This window comes from Babylonia areolata, chromosome 1 (genome assembly GCF_041734735.1).
Source record: "Babylonia areolata isolate BAREFJ2019XMU chromosome 1, ASM4173473v1, whole genome shotgun sequence".
NCBI lineage: Eukaryota > Metazoa > Mollusca > Gastropoda > Neogastropoda > Buccinidae > Babylonia > Babylonia areolata.
The window spans coordinates 82,676,174-82,693,673 of NC_134876.1; the positions used below are offsets into that span (position 1 = coordinate 82,676,174).

At 42.1% G+C, this 17,500-nt stretch overlaps 1 long non-coding RNA gene across 2 annotated transcripts in view; it reads left to right on the top strand.

The window, feature by feature from the left end:
• The first annotated feature begins 9,294 nt into the window (after positions 1–9,294).
• Positions 9,295–17,500, top strand: part of LOC143293838 (uncharacterized) — a 21,577-nt gene continuing 13,371 nt past the window's right edge. For both annotated transcript variants that reach the window (XR_013056812.1, XR_013056813.1), the window contains exon 1: positions 9,295–9,430. This is a non-coding gene — a long non-coding RNA (uncharacterized LOC143293838). The remainder of the gene's footprint in view (positions 9,431–17,500) is intronic.

Here is a 17,500-nt window from a genome sequence, read left to right on the forward strand (position 1 = left end):
AGCTAATCCGTCAATATCATCAGCGAAGCGCAAGTTTGTGATTGTTCGCCCTCCAATGCTCACTGTTCCTTCATGTTCTTCGTGATAGACCGATGTTAAAAGAAGGTCGAGGTGACCTATTCATTCAGCACGGGGAACCGCCATTATTTCACGCCTGCTTTGCACAGTCCAAGAAAATTGCCGTTACAATACGTGGCCCGGCAGGGAAATTACTCCCAATTGAGAATAAACCGTGGTCCCTGTGCACGAAGCCAGCGACAAGCAAAAGGCCTCACGACAGAAAGATACTGAGATCTGAACTTTGCTGCGACGTGCCCGCATTCGTTCCATGAGAAACAAGTGGCACCGTGAATCCACGAACTCTCCCCCAAAACGAGCACATATATCCAAACTTACTTCTTCAACTATACGCCTATTTCCCTGAGGGAATATCTTATTTATTACCTCATAGCAGAATATATGAAACTGAATACAGTGTGTATGTGTTCCAAGGGGGTGGCAGAAAGTGAGTGAGTGAATGTGAGACAGTGTCTGCATGCTGTGCAAGTTAGGTTCATACCATATAATAGTACAAGGCAAAACTAAAAGTATGTAGTTATAAATTAATTTAGTTCTTTTTATACATTATTTGTCATTATTAAAAAAGAGCAGCGAAATTTATTTATTCGGTTTATGGGCTGTTTATAAAGTTTCTTCTTTGTTAATTTCAGTAGCAGTAGTAGGTCATACACTCAATGTTTCAGTTTCAGTTTCAGTAGCTCAAGGAGGCGTCACTGCGTTCGGACAAATCCATATACGCTACACCACATCTGCCAAGCAGATGCCTGACCAGCAGCGTAACACAACGCGCTTAGTCAGGCCTTGAAAAAAAAGGGTGAATAAATAATAGATAAATACATAAAAAAAAGAACTACTACTAATAATAATAATATATAACTGCAGAGTTGATTTGAGATGGGGTGTTGGTGGACTAGGCAATACAGTATCTCATGAGAAAGCGAGGTTCCTGGTTTTAATTTACACTCACGTGGGATTTCTACTTCCTCGCTCTGCCAAACCTTGAGTGCTTGTCTTGAAGCTAGTTATTTTGAAGAGATGATAAACCATGGTCCTGTGTACAACATGTACTTTTGTACATGTAAAAGAACCCATGATAACAAGAAAATTGTACTTGGCATAATACTTTTGAAAAATCTGTTTTGACAGTATATTTATTATTATTTATTTATGTATTTATGTACGCTTATAGTTGACTTCATCAAGTTTTTCCGCCTTATACAATTCCAGTTTCAGTAGCTCAAGGAGGCGTCACTGCGTTCGGTTAAATTCATATACGCTACACCACATCTGCCAAGCAGATGCCTGACCAGCAGCGTAACCCAACGCGCTTAGTCAGGCCTTGAGAAAAAAAAGGTGAATAAATAATAGATAAGCGTACATAAATAAGCAAATAATAAATAAATAAATAAATAGATAATTACAATATAAAAAGGTAGTAGTAACAATAATAATAATAATAATAAATAAATAAATAAATAAGACAACAATGATGATAAATAAGCAAATAAATGTAAACATGAAGACACACATTCACACATACACCCACACATGCATAACAGATATGCACCAAACAAGCAGTTTCACAGATATGAAAGCACAGTCAAATACACATAAACGTACATGAGCCCCAGCACACACACACACACACACACACACACACACACACATTACCTTATACCTCCTCTACCCCCTCCTCCACACACTCATTTCTAGGCTACGTATCGCAGCTTCCACGGCACACACACACACACACACACACACACACACACACACACACACACACACACAGATGAACACTTACTTGTACAAGCACACATATATACGCCCATATCCCCCACCCCCAACCCCACACACATATATATACAAAGATATATATATATATATATATATGTATATATATATATATATATATATATATATATATACACGCCCGCATATTCCAATATATGTCGCGCCTTATACATATTATTAGTAGTACACTCAAAGGATTTGTGAAACGTTATTCAAAGGAAATAGGTCACTGGTAACATTTCCTTCAGAGGCATCGAGCTTGACGATGTCGACGCCCTTTTAACGGCTCATAGAGAGAGAGAGAGAGAGGCGGGGGGGAGAGAGAGGGGGGGGGGGGGGGGGGGAGAGAGAGAGAGAAGGGTGGGTGGGGGCAAAGGGTAGCCTTCTTAAAACTTACTATACCCTCTCACGGAGCTGTAACCATTTCTTTCAGTTTATTGGCAGTGTTTAATTTTCATCGTGATTTATGATTATCATCATCATCATCATCATTATTATTGTTATATTATTATTATTATCATCATCATGATTATTATCATCTGAAACAGAATAAACATAATGCCAGAGTTGCTTTTATAGGACATAACCCCTTTTCTATTTTATGCAAAGAAGGCCGAGTCAAGAACAGACTATTCGAAACGTTGTATATTTCAGGGATAAATGTAACACACATTCTCTCTCTCTCTCTCTCTCTCTCTCTCTCTCTCTCTCTCTCTCTCATACACACACACACACACACACACACACACACACACACACACACACACACACACACCATCCTACCCTCATTCACACGGACAGACAATAAACCAATATGACTACTCTCTCTCTCTCTCTCTCATTCTGTTTTCATGCTGGTATTTAATTATGTACTTCTCTGTTTTCAGACTAGAATAATTACATTGGTAAAAGCAACACACTTGATATTGATCTATTGAGAGACTAAAACCATTATTTTTGATAATTACTTGCCATATGAAAATTAACCAACCAACTGTCTTGATGATAGACACACTTTCTAAAACCGAAAAGTCAGCATAATCTTAACATCAACCAAATACCTGGGTGTATATATCGATCAAACCTTGACTATGAACGACCAAATTTCATTCTTGTGTCGCTCATGTAATTTTGATCTCCGAAGGCTAGCCTCAGTTAGACCCTACATAACAGAGAAAAACATGGTTCAGTTGCTTTCCTTTTTTGTCCAGTCCAGACTGGATTACTGAAATTCCACTCTCGCAGGTTTACCATCTTCCTCCATCAACAGATTACAGAAAATTCAGAACAATGCTGCACGACTGGTTCTCGCCAAAAAGAAATCTGATCATGTTACACCTCTGCTGAATCGGTTACACTGGCTTCTAATTGAGTCCTGCGTTCACTATAAGTTAGCAACACTCGCCTTCAAACATTTTGACAAGTCTCTTCCATTGTATCTCTCCTCTGTATTGGAAACATATGAACCGCACAGAACATTAAGATCCAGTTCTGAAAAGCTGCTTTAAGTTCCTAATCTGAAATGCGCTGGAAATAGGTCTTTCAGAGCTCAGGTTCCCCAAGTATGGAACTCTCTACCTTCATCTCTTATGAATGCCTCTGATCTACATTCCTTTAAGTCAGATCTGAAAACTTACCTTTTCCGTAAGCATTTCTGTTCTGGGCGAAACGGTTAAACCTGTTGACAAGTATCTTCGTACTAGTATTTTTGTAGTCCTGTTTTAATGCATTGTGTATTTTATGTAGTTTTGGTCTTAGATGTGATGGCATTTTTTCTATCTGGTTATTTTTTAATGGCCGTGTGTGTGTGTGTGTGTGTGTGTGTGTGTGTGTGTGTGTGTGTGTGTGCGTGCGTGCGTGCGTGCGTGCATGTGTTTGTGAAGGTACAGTGCTCTGGTACGCGTGTGTAAGTGTGTAGGCATGTTAGTATGTCCGAACAGAATTCTATGTTAGAAAATAAGAAATATCTTTATGCTTATGCAATTTTTGTTTTTAGTGCAGTTGATATTTAATGTCAGTGTGTGTGTGTGTGTGTGTGTGTGTGAGTGTGTGTGTGTGTGTGTGTCTGTAAGGGAGGGACATCTATGTATGTGTGTGTGCGTGTGTGTGTGTGTGTGTGTGTGTGTGTGTGTGCGTGTGTGTGTGTGCGTGTGTGTGTGTGTGTGTGTGTGTGTGTTCTATGAAATGCATTTTGTTTTAATCTAAGCCTTATTTACTTCATAGCTTTTATAATCTGATTCATCTCTTAAGTGTGCTTTTTCATTCATATGAACACACTGGATGTTTTCCATTGTTAGATAGCGGTTGATGTGTTTTTTAAGGCATGTTTATAGTCTACTGGATGATGTAAGGCGCTTTGAGCAACATTGGTGCTGGATATCGCGCCATAGAAAAGCTATGTATCATTATCATTATTATTTTCTTTTTTGAATCATCAGATCTTCGAAGATGGCACCCTCAAAAATGATCTCAGAATTCCACTGGATCTTGCCCCCACGAGAGCACGGAACTCACGAAGTGGTTGGTTTTCGTAAAAGGGCAAGCACTATCTCGGACACCTTGGCCGAAGAGATAAGCGAGTCCGTTAAGTCGGTTACGTAAACGACACTTTCCGCTTCATGTCTACGGGACAAGATAGAGAGGAAGGTAAAGTATACCGTCTGGAAGGGCAAACACGCTGGGCACACGTCTTATCGGAAACGAAGGGCCGACTTATCGGATAATTGACCTTTCGGGGGACAGGTAACGTCCTCCTATCACTTGCAATACCTGTCTCGTCCCTGTCGAAGATCAAGGTCAGTGTGTGTCATGGCCTTGTCAGGCTGGCCCTTCGTGCTCCGTCACTTCTGACTGGGCAGAACGTGGAAGAGGAAAAAGCTGGGTCCGCCGTTTTTTACCTACACTCTGACTTTGAACTTTTACAGCGAGAGGACAGCTTGACCTGAGAAACGATAGCTACAACGCCGTCCATCCCTAATCGTACAAAACACTTGACAGGGTGACTTTGTTTTTGAACTGAGCTGACTCGTGTGTCTCCGGCAAAAAAGAGCCGGTTTCCTCTCTGTTTTTCGTTGTGTATGTGGACCCGAACTCGTTTTATAAATCTGTTCTGTTCTGTTCTATTCTCTCGTTTGGTACAACACTTTTCTGCCTTTATTACTCATTTGCTGACCAGAGAAACGCGTTACCGTTTTCTACATGCATTGTGAAGAATGGACTAATCTCAGGTTGAAATTCATATGAGCATGCACAAGTTTCAAGTTTCAAGTTTTAATTATCCTTTCATTCCTATTGGAGTACGGAGGATTACTGCAAAATACACTTTTCATGCCCAGAACAAACATTTCCAAGTACACAACAATGTCACATAAAAGTTGAGAAAACACAAATGTCTTTTAACTCCAAAAGTATAACTAGGCAACATTTGCAAATCTAATCATCTTACTTACAGCTAAAATGACTTTTTTGCCTCCTTTGAGCATATTACAAAAATTTAAAACCGATTTTGGAGACAAATATTTTTAGGAACATATCTGTTTCGTAACTGATCATAATTGGGACATTCCATTATAAAATGAAACTCATCACCAATCACAGACATGTTACAAATCTTACAAAGCCGTAACTCTCGTGGTATGCCTTTGTGTCTCCCTGTTTCTATTTCCAGCTTATGATTACTACTTCGAAATCTGAAGAAGCTGATAACGTAATTATCAGGCATTTAACTTATATATTTTTCTCTACCAAATCCACTTTTGAAATTTCGAAAAAACAAACATTTACTACTCGCCTCGAGAGCATGTCTCAATATATTTTGAAAACTATCTCTCAAAGCAATGTTGACATTCTTGCAGAAAGATTCCCTCTCCAAGAAGAATTGAGCATCCCAAACACAGTCACACCCTGCTTCTGTTAAAATTTGTCTGATACAACTCATCCATTTTGAAGAATAAATACCATTTCGATATAAGTCAAGTAGTATCAAATATATTTTCACACACACACACACACACACACACACACACACACACACACACACACACACACACATGTACATACACAAGCGCGCGCACAAAAACTAAACCGAGAATCTCAGTTTTCATCTTGTTTCTCTCGTGCTTAATTGTTATATGGGGGATAAACTGTCGAATGTTGATAGCTCGAGGAGAGTGCATAACGTATGAGAGATCGTACCAATCATTGATATATTTTCTGGACTTCATCTTTACCTGTCCTCATGTTCTGTTGTTCTGTCGAGTGTTGATAGCTCAAGGAAAGTGCATAACATGTGAGAAATCGTACCACTTATAGATATATCTTCTGGACTTCTGCCTTCAAATATGGTGTCCCACAGGGGTCCGTCAAGGTCCTGTTCTTTTCGTGCTGTATGCGGCTCCTGTGTCGGATGTCATCAGTCATCATGCGATGTCGCATGAGAGCTTTGCTGATGACACACAACTTTATCAGTCGGCTTCCATAGCTGAATTTCATGCACTGGTGACTCAAACACAGGAGTGCATTGCTGGCCTAAAGGACTGGATGACTCTCAACAAGCTGCAATTAATTGATGATAACCTGTCCATAGAAGTTTCGTCAACATCCTTTCTTTCCTGACTGTTCTGATCAATAGCACACCTGTTTCACTTTCTCCCTCTGTTCGCAGTCTTGGTGTAATCCTAGACCAGTCTCTTTCATTCCAACAGCACATTTCGAATATCTGTAAAGTTGCCTATTTGGAACTGCGTAGAATCAGCTCTATCCGCCACTATCTCTCAACCGATGCAACCAAGACACTTGTATGCTCTCTGGTTCTCTCAAGATTAGATTACTGCAACTCTCTTTTGGCCGGCTTTCCCAAATATCTGTTAGACAGACTCCAACGAATTCAGAATAACGCTGCCAGACTCATTTGCAGAGCTTCTAAATTTGACCATGTTTCTCCTCTCCTTCAGTCTCTCCACTGGTTGCCTGTTTCTGATCGAATAGACTCTAAGCTATCGACTCTGACCTTTTCTGCAGTCAACGGATCTGGCCCCAAGTATCTTTCTGAACTCATCCATATCTATACCCCGTCTCGCCAGCTCCGTTCTTCCTCTGATACTCGACTTCTCAGGATACCTCACGTCAGAAGTAAGACCTATGGACACAGATCGTTTTCTTTTCAATCGCCAAAGACGTGGAACAAGCTCCCTGATAACCTCCGCCATTCTGATTCCCTCGCATCTTTTAAATCTCGTCTCAAAACTCACCTTTTCCCTCAGCAATAAGTTCAATTGTGGCGGGTCCACTTCCTTTGCGTTAGCTGTGCTTGACTATGTGTGTATACATATGTATGTGTACATAACTACATGCATGTATATGAATGTGTATTGTGTGTGCGTGTGCGTGTGTTTATGTAAGTTTGTGCCTGCCTATGTGTGCGTATGTGTTAGGGTAGCTGTTAGATACACATGTATGTCAAAATGTATGTATGCAGCGTGTGTGTGTGTGCGTGTGTGTGTGCGTGTGTGTGTGTGTGTGTGTGTGTGTGTGTGTGTGTGTAGTCACATTTTGGTGTGTGTATGTAACATAGATATGATGTTTTATGTTAACAAAAGCGTTTTTGTAAAGCACCTAGAGCAGATTTCTGGATAGTGTGCTATATAAGTATCCATTATTAGTAGTAGTATTATTATTACTTCAGCTCTCCCTGTCCTCATCTTTTGTTCTGCTTCCTTTTCTGGCGGCTACCGAATCTGACGATTCACTGGATCCAGAGCCCCTTGTGGGTTCTGCTCCCACGGTGTCCACACCGCCTTCTCCCTACATAACCTTTCCAGGTACGTTCTGCGGCAGTGCAAGCTCTAGGAACGGAGTCCACAGGCAGCTGTCCCTGTCATACTGGCATGAGGCCAGCCATCACAAAAGACCAAACAATGCAGTAGACTCGTTTCCGTGGTGTTCAGTTGTCCGTGCTTCGATACAGCACACGCTGGACTCCCCAGTCCCAGACTACTCTGGCAGACTTTATTTTGTGTGGGTAAGGCGGAAGGAGAGGGAGAAGGAAGGGGGTGACGAAGGGATGTGAGTAAGGGAGGATGGGGGATGGATGATCTTTATCACAGAGCTGGGTAATATTACCGTGCTTTACTACACCATGAAACGAAGGCTGGCTGAGGTCTTGGTTTCCGGACCTGTTATTGTGCAGCAAATTCACGTTTTGGAACGGGGTCTGTGTGTGTGTGTGTGTGTGTGTGTGTGTGTGTGTGTGTGTGTGTGTGTGTGTGTGGACTAAACAAAGTGATTAGTGCGTCACTGGATGTTTCGGGGTATCTTCTACGTTAGTGGACTGCAACAATCACATCCTTTTCTGTAAGTGGGCTTTTTACGTGTTTGACCGTTTTCGCTCAGTCATTTCGGCAGCCGTGCTGCGCTTTCGGGATTGGGTTCATGCTTGGTGTGACAGGGTTTCAATAACTCAAATAACGCACCGTATTTTACGGGATATTTAACATCTACATTTAATCTTCTGTGTGCATTGCATACAAAGGATCTAGGGCACTAGCATGTCTGCACTTTGCACCTTGGGAGACTGAGCAAGTATCCACCCTTATCACGCCAGGCGCTGCCTAAATTCCAGAACCAAAATCCAACACTTAAAGTCACATAAGCCATCGTGACCGTCGTTTCGAGTTCGATCCATGTCACCGGTCAAACTCTCGCTGAGGTTTTTCATTCCCCGCATGCAACGGACTATGACAATATTATAACCTACGTGCGATTGTCACCCATTCCATAGGTGGGTCTTTGTGAATTTTTGCTTAAATGTTCTTGATGTGGCAGCTGCCTGTATCGTAGGGACCTGACTATTGTCAGGATGTTTAATGAAAGGAAACATCAACAGACTCCAAATAAAAGAGCGAGAGAAAAAAAAAGCATACAACTAGAATCATCAGAATGAGTATAGCTAGACTCATTGATTAACGTAAAACGGATACGTTCAAAGCATTTTCTGGCTGTTTCCTGAAATGTTCAGAAGATGGGAAAGCCATACAAAATATATGTATATTCAGAAGAAAAAATGCACACAACCCGTCCTTTCTGCACCCACACAAAATATTTTAAATGTATTATCCCACCCCCTTCCCCATCCCACAAACCATTGACCCACTTTTTTTCTTCTCCGCTCCGACCCCAAACGATGGTTAACTTTTTTTTCTCTCCTTCAATGGAAGAACGAAACAAACGCACACACAAAAAAACAACTGTACCAAGGCGGAAATTTGATAACCTATAACAGCCTATCCACGACCCAAAGAAAGGAAAATTCCTGTCAGGGTGTCCACGGCTTTTGCGCTTTGAAGTAGCTGACCTAGTTTTCTCCCACGGAGAGACAGAGAGAGTCAGCAGGGAAAATGCCTTCAGCCAGCTGATCTCAGCTGGTCACGGCCAACAAAAGTGACTCAACACACCACTTGAGGTCGGGCCGTGGAGCCGGGAAAAGGACTGAAGGACAGATAAAAACCTCCGAAGGTCAAGGCATGTCGTAAGAGTGGGGGCCTGGTTCAGTTCGTCTAGAAGTCTGCTCGGGATGTGTCGGGTGGGTACATGATTATTACAGTACCGTACTATGGTTGTTTGCCGATGTGGTTAGCCTCTTTTTTTTCTGCTGAGTGAGTGAGAAAAGTGTTTGCGGAGTCCATAGACAATAATTTCAGCGTTGAGTGGAGCTTGTGTGTAGGGGCTTTGTCAGTCTTCAGAATTGATTTGCGTGGTTGGTTGGTTAGGTCATTCGTACAGTCAGTCGTTTTGTTTTCGTGTTGATTTCAATAATGGGAATAAAAATCCAGAGTGGTTGCAAGGGAAACAGATATCGTACAGTGGGTCTATATATATCTCTCTTATGAATAATTCCGTCAAATGCTCCGTAGGATCAGCACATGAATGTGTGTTCATATTAACACAAACAAACACGCACGCATAGCATCCACGCTCGCATGCAACACGCACTCTTTCTGTCTGTGTGCCTTCCCTCGTGTCTCTGTTTGTCTCTCTCTGTCTCTGTCTCTTTCTCTGTCTTGTCTGCCTGTCTCTGTCTCTCCCCCACTCCTCTCTCTCTCTCTCTCTCTCTCTCTCTCATTCACTCATTCACTCATTCTAACACATACTACTTTAAAATGAGCAAACAAAACAGTATGCATCACGCGCTTTGTCTGCCACCCCATCTCTCTGTCACACACACACACACACACACACACACACACACACACACACACACACACACACACACACTGATATGTGTATTCATACAACTGTTCAATAACGCAAAACACAGCTTACAACACACTGGGGTCTTTCTGCCTTCCCCCCGACCACCTATCTCTCGCGCGCACACACATTTTCACTCAGTCTGTATGGTTTATACTACTATACAATAACGACACAGCATGCAATTGCAACACACCCTCTCTGACTCTCTCTACCTCTCCCCTCCTCTCTCTCTCTCTCTCTCTCTCTCTTTCTCTGTACAGTAACACAACATACAACATTCAACACAAAAACAGCACACTAACACATAAACATGCTGCAACACACATATGTGGTCTTGTGATCATATACTCAGTTCTCTACAACCCAAATCAGAAGAACACAAACCTCTCTCTCTCTCTCTCACACACACACACACACACACACACACACACACACACACACACACACACACACGCAAAGGTACATAAGTCAGAATAGTATCAACAGCATAGAAGGCACTTAATTATAGTTAGTACAGAAGTTGCTATTTTATTTGGACAAAACAGAAAACATAACATTGCATACTTGAGTGTATTGTTGAGGCAGTCTGCATTGGTTTGATATATTTTTGAATGGACGGTCGAGTCAGTCCCCATTCATTTTATCATTTTATCATCATAGCATTTTTGTTATTCTTTAGTTCCGTTTCGTTGAGTTTATGTCAGGATGTGACTTAAGTGCTTCCAAGTATTGTGTATTTTCTTGGTTTAAACTGACTGAAGGGTTCAGAGAACAAATATAGTTTTTGTTGTTATGAAGCTAAAATATACGAATTTATGTTGTTGCCCCCTTGTCAAAAGACCTTTCTTGGCAATGACAATAACTAATTCCAGTGTCCAGTCTCTCTCTCTCTCTCTCTCTCTCTCTCTCTCTCCCTCTCTCTCTCTCTCTCTCTCTCTCTCTCTAAGTACAGTAACACAAGATACAACATTCAATACAAAAACAGCATACTGACTCATAAATATAAGGTGCAACACACATGTGGTCTTGTGATTACATACTTAGTTATTTCAAAGCACAAAAAGACAACCCCCCTCTCTTTGTTATGTTTCCCCACTTTATGAGAGCAGGATACAAAGAAACCTCATATGCTCATTTCCTTTTTCCATCAATAAAAAAGTTGATCAATTCATGTATTCATTCATTCTCTCTCCCGTAAATGATATTACTGTGCTGTGATATACTCTGTTATGCTGTGCTGTACTATACTCTACTATAACATGATATACTACATTTTTTCATACAATACAGTTGACCGACACAGAAAACATATTCATTACTCCACGATGAAAACAGTTCAGATAAATGCACACAAGGCCCGTGATGCACATTCGCACTCCTTCAAAAAACAAAACACACACGTGCATGTAAACACACACACAAGCACACGTACAAGCTTACTTAAGACCAACGTATACGTGCACGGTTGTTCGCACGAACGTCATACGCATGATCTGCACCCTCGCTTGTTATTCGCACATTAATCCGAAACATTTGTTCCATAGAATACACAAAGGAGCAGATAAATAAACGAGTTGAACAAAAGTAACTAGCGCAGGCGTCACTGGGTGCAGCAATGGATGATGTAGTTCGTGTGTGTGTGTGTGTGTGTGTGTGTGTGTGTGTGTGTGTGTGTTCACAGGGTGCTGAGCGTCAGCTTCAGTTTAGCTGTCAAAGACCCATGCTCTTGTTCTTCCTTCATCCCTCCCTCTCTCTGGAATCTTTTCTTCCTCCTCCTCCTCCTCTTCCTCCCCTTCTTCTTCTTCTTATTCGTATTGATCGTCGTTGTCTTTTCTTCTTCCCTATGTGAACGTACCGCGTGCATCCCACTATCTGTCTGTCTGTTTGACTGTCTGTCTGTTTCTCTCTATCTCTCTCACTCTGTCTCTGCCTCCCTCTGTCTCTTCCTTCTTGTTTTTCTTCCTCAGTGGAAAGGTTGCCAATACACAGGAATATCATCAACTTACCACGAACCAAGTAATACTGTGCATCTATTGCCATCCATAAAACAAGGTTATGCGATGGATGAAACCACGTTTTCTTCCACATGACTAATAAGTGACCGCAACGATTTATTTCGATGACAGAAGATAAATATATAATTCTCCACTTGATAAAGTAAAAAAAAAAATTTAATCAGCTCTGAATATTTCCTCTACTGTTGAAAATGGCAGGTGTTAGGCCAATAGTTCCTCCACGTAAGCATAACCACAAGCAAGTGTCGGCGCAAATCATGTGTCATCAGCATTCATACACACGATTCGCGAAGACCACTTGTCTGTAAAACTTATTGATGTACATTCCTCCAATATTAGCTAGTGTTGTTCTTCCCCTCCCCACCACCATTCCCGTCCCAATCCTACCACCCACTTAAAATTTGCGAAAGAATGTTTGAATCACAGCTTGAACGATTATGTCCGTAAGCAGTTTTGTCTCTAAGTCTAATGTAGCTATTATAATACTGTTTGATATGCATTGTATAGGCCCAGCTGTTCATCTTGGTTGAGAAGAACTGCTTGGTATTTTCCAGAAAATAAATTATAATCATTTTGTTCCCCTAAAAAGAACATGAAAATGAAAATGAAAAATCATGGCTTACGTGATAGTAAAAATCCCAGACGAATATCACTTAACGCACAATCATAATTCAAGCACACACATATTCATTCTTCTCTCTGTCTCTCTCTATGTCTCTGTCTCTGTCTCTGTCTCTCTCTCTCTCTCTCTCTCTCTCTCTCTCTCTTTGTGTGTGTGTTTCAAAATGGCGGCCTGAGTTAGACAGGACTGTGTCCGCACGTGTTAACTGTGTTAATTACAGGTGTTTCTTTACCTGTGGAAGCTAAAATCGTTATCAACGGACCTCTACAAAATGACGTGCTATGCTGATTCTGCAGTGGTGAAAGTGAAAGTTGTCCACTTTGCAAAGATCAAAAAGCGCTAATAAGTCAAAAACTGTTATGCCAAAAATAAACAGTACTGTCGATATCTGTGGAAAAGGCACACAGTGTGGTATTTCAAATCATTTCTCAGGCAGCGTGTCTCGTCCCACGACGCACACAGGTACTATCACAACGGACATAGAGGTAGAGATAGGCATACAACAGACAACAAAAGCATAATTGCTAAACATGCTACGCTCAAGGAAAAGTGGTAAATTTTCTTTCTTTTCTTTTTCTTTTTTTCTTTTTTTTTATAGATTCGAACCTCCACTCCACTGGCTGACCAGAGGCTGGACAAAACAGGGAGCACTCATGTTCAAACAGTGCCGGGGACGTAATAGTAAAGGCGTCACTGCTGCTCTCCAGGACAGCATGGTACTGTAGAGGACGTGCAATAGCATGTGGGAGGGAACGATGCTCTACAATTCTAACACACTCAAAGCGTGACCCCCTGGCATAATGAAAGGGATTTTCCTGCGACCATGATAGCCGTTTCAGCGCTCCTTCAAAGGAAATCAGTTTATAAGTTTGCTGAGTACTGATCAGCGCGCCTTATTCGCAAAAAACGGTTAGTTTTTCTGTTCGAAAATAACTTTGCTGATACAAGTTTCCAAATGGTGAAACCGTACTTTTCAAATGAGGACGAATACCTGCACGCTTGGGGTCTGTCGCCAGGGGTTATGTCAAGTCAGTCAGTTTCTCGCTCTACGTCCTTCAAGGCTCAATGGCGACAGAGCAAGCTCGACACTTAGCTAGGACCGGGTCACTTCAAAGACATGCAGATCACCAGGACAACCACTGGAAGCGTCCACCAGGCCGAACACCAAAAGACGCTGACGTCACACAACGCGCCCACAATCCCACGGCCTCCTCCCTCCAAAGCCCGATCCCCGTGAGCACACCGTTATATGCACACCATTACTCATGACATGCGAGCTCAGGGCATGCTGAAGAGCAACCAGTCTGGTAAACTGAAAAACTGTAAATCGCACCACGCTGATGAGACAGAAAATAGTTGTAAAAACCAATCGTATATGTATATTTAGGTATAGCGGCCTCCAGTTTGCAATGCATCTCTTGCCTGTTACAAGTGACCCACCCAGCCAATGCCCATGTTCTGCCCTTTCCCAACGGTGCCATTCAACCCTGGGATACAACACGTACAGCGGTATTTATTTTGACTGGACTTGTACCCCTCAGTTGCTCCTTAACTGTGTTGAAGGGTTTGGATAGCTCAGGACTTTCTCCTCGGAACGCCAGAAGAACCACCAGACCCTGGACATCACCACTCTTCAGACAGATAGGACGCCCCCTTGGGACGCCGGATGGATCCACAACCCTAACAGACGCTCAGGACTTCACTCTTTCGAAGAACAAAACCCTCACCAAACCGAGACCCAAGCACTGAACAACTTGACCAAAAGCGCAAACCGATACGTCGTAAAGTTCAACTGCTCGACTGGCACTTGTGAAAAATTAATGTGCAACTTCCTGTTCTCCCCCCTCACTCATCGCCCTTTAACACCAAAAAGATGCCTTAGTGGTCACCTTGTGTCAGCCAGCGTGGCTTTGAAATCCACTGTGTTCAAAATACTTACGTGTATTTTCATTCAGTCACTATCCTATTCTTAGTCATTATCATTGTGTACTTTACTTATCTGATTTGTGTGTGTGTGTGTGTGTGTGTGTGTGTGTGTGTGTGTGTGTGTGTGTGTGTGTGTGTGTGTGTGTGTGTGTGTGTGAATCATTTTTTCTCCGGATTTAGGGGTGTTTTTTGTTGGTGGTGGTGGGGGTTGTAGTGGTGGATTTTCTCTTTTTTTTCAGTTTGACCCTTAATCATTGTGTTGTGTTTCTTGTTATTATGTCTTGCTTCACCTCTGTACAAGTAAGTGTCTGTCAATAATGCAAACCTCTGATCTGACTGTGGGACATTTCTCGAAAACAAAGTAACTGACGTGAACGTGTTTCTTGATCAGACTAGAATTTGTCACATTTGTTTGGAATAACAGAATCTAGACTGTCCCAAAAATAGTGTGTGTCTGTGTCTGTGTGTTTGTGAGTGCGCGACCGTGTCTGCGTGTGCGCGCGTGTTCAGGGCATTTTTGTGTCGAGTGTGTGTGTTTGTGTGTGTGATTGGGATTTGCGATGTGTAGTATTGTCTTGGTGTATAGATACACTGTTGTTTCTTCAGGAACAGAAGTATGTTATTGTGTTCTATTGTATATGTTTCATGTGAGGCGCTGAGAGCCCATTATATGGGGAGTTCTGCGCCTTATATGTACTATCAGTAATTATCAATTATTGAATAGGAACAGTCGCAAATGTACAGGACAGTTTGGGAGGCAATATGTCAGGCAATCTGATCTAGAGCATATTTGCGATAAAATGCAAACAAGCGTAACTGATGTTTTCAGCTGGCGCTGGATTCTTGACAACCAAAATGGCAGGCAAACGTCAATATTTTAACTAGGTCAATTGCCAAAAAGGTTTGTTTGTTATCTCATCTAGAACCTGTTGCCAGTCCTGAACCTTGCTACATGTTTTTACTATTTTCACTTTATGTCTAAGATTAACTACGTTTCAAATGTGTAGATGGAGTCTCCCGTCGGTCCGACGGATGAGTAGGCAGGCAGGCTTATCTGTCGGTGTGTGGCCTCATATGGGAGAAGAGGCTGATTCTGGATGCGTAGAACAACTGCAGTAAAGTGCATACACACAGAAAAACAACAACTCGACTCTGATTACAAGCGTGTTTCACAGCAATACAGTCCAGCTGTCATTTAATCTGCCTTTGACGAAGCCCCTAAAACCTTGTTAAGTATGCACTACTGCATGAATTTATGTATGTACGTATGTATGTACACACACGTATTTATTTCTGGCAAATGTCCTACTTTAGCCAAGCATTGGCTGTGATATGATGCACAATCTTTAATCTAGACATGGGATATATATTTTATCAAAACCGATAACAGACCTTTATAAATACCGTTTAGCATATTCTGGCTGAAACTGTTGGATCAAACTGCCAGAATATCTGTTTAAATAACCTTTCTCCATAAAAACGTTCAATGATAAACTTGGACAGTAGGCGAACCGATACCCAGACGAAGGCGTTATTGATTATAATGATAATAATCACATACATCCAGTTCATACATTGAGCCTGCAAGGCCGGGTTCGCGCGTGTGTGCGTGCGTGCGTGTGTGTGTGTGTGTGTGTGCGTGCGCGCGCGCGCGCGTGTGTGTGTGTGTGTGCGGGCGGGCGTGTATGTGTGTGTGTGTGTAGGAGGGAGAGGGAGAGATAATGATCATGACGTATTTGAGTAAACTACAACAGCTGAAATGCTTTCTTGACATTGCAAAACCATGTTTTTCTAGGAATTGGAATTTGAGACTGACTGTATGTACCGACCCCCATTTTTGTCTAAATCCACATTACATCATTAGAATATTGTTTCAATGTCTGCTTATTAGACCTAAAAAAAATATTTTAAAAATCCGTCTATTTTGGTCACGTCTGCGTTCCCATTTAGAAACGATTTTCAAGGTCATTATCAATTGTGAACCATCCCCAGGCCATTCCCCTCCCCACCCTTTCTGTTCTCACATACACTCCACCCCACTCCCTATCGCTTTTCTTCTCCTTTCTTTTCTCCTCCATCTGTCTTTTTGTATCTGTCTGTCTGTCCCTGTCTAACGGTGTCTTTGTCTCTCTTACCCTCACGCAACCCCCCACCCCCACACCCCCACCCCCCCACTCCCCCACACCCTCCATTGTTCTGGCCACATTTCTTCTTTCCTACATCTCTCACTGCCTTGGTCTCTCGATGATTTTTTTGTTTAACTTTTAACAGCTGCTTTACTTTAGACAAGTCATGCGTTGCATACATACAAGTGTGGGTGTGCGTGTGTGTGTGTGTGTGCGCGCGCGTGCTTGTGTGCATGCATGCGTGTGCGTGTGTGTTTGGAACTTATTGTAGCTGTGAATGACTCGTACAGCCTTAATGAAGTCATTAGTAACGCTAATGCCATGTCTCTTACATTTATTCTGCGTTATTCGTTTTGCATGAATGCATTCTACATTTTAGTGTGTTAAACCAGCGGCAGATGTGTGTGTTGGCTGATGTGGAAATATCTCCACCGTTGGAAAATAAACATTCGTTCATTCATTCATTCATTCATTCTCTCTCTCTCTCTCTCTCTCTCTCTCGCTCTTTCACTCTCTCTCTCTTCCTCGCTCGCTCGCTCGCTCGCTCACATACACATAGGAACACAAACACACACTCTCGCACACACATACACGCGCGCGCGTACACAGACAGACAGACAGAGACAGAGAGAGAGAGAGAGAGGATTTTTCCAGGCAATGCTGGGTTCTCACTAATCCAGAACAGTGTTACGTTCAAACTGTTGACACTG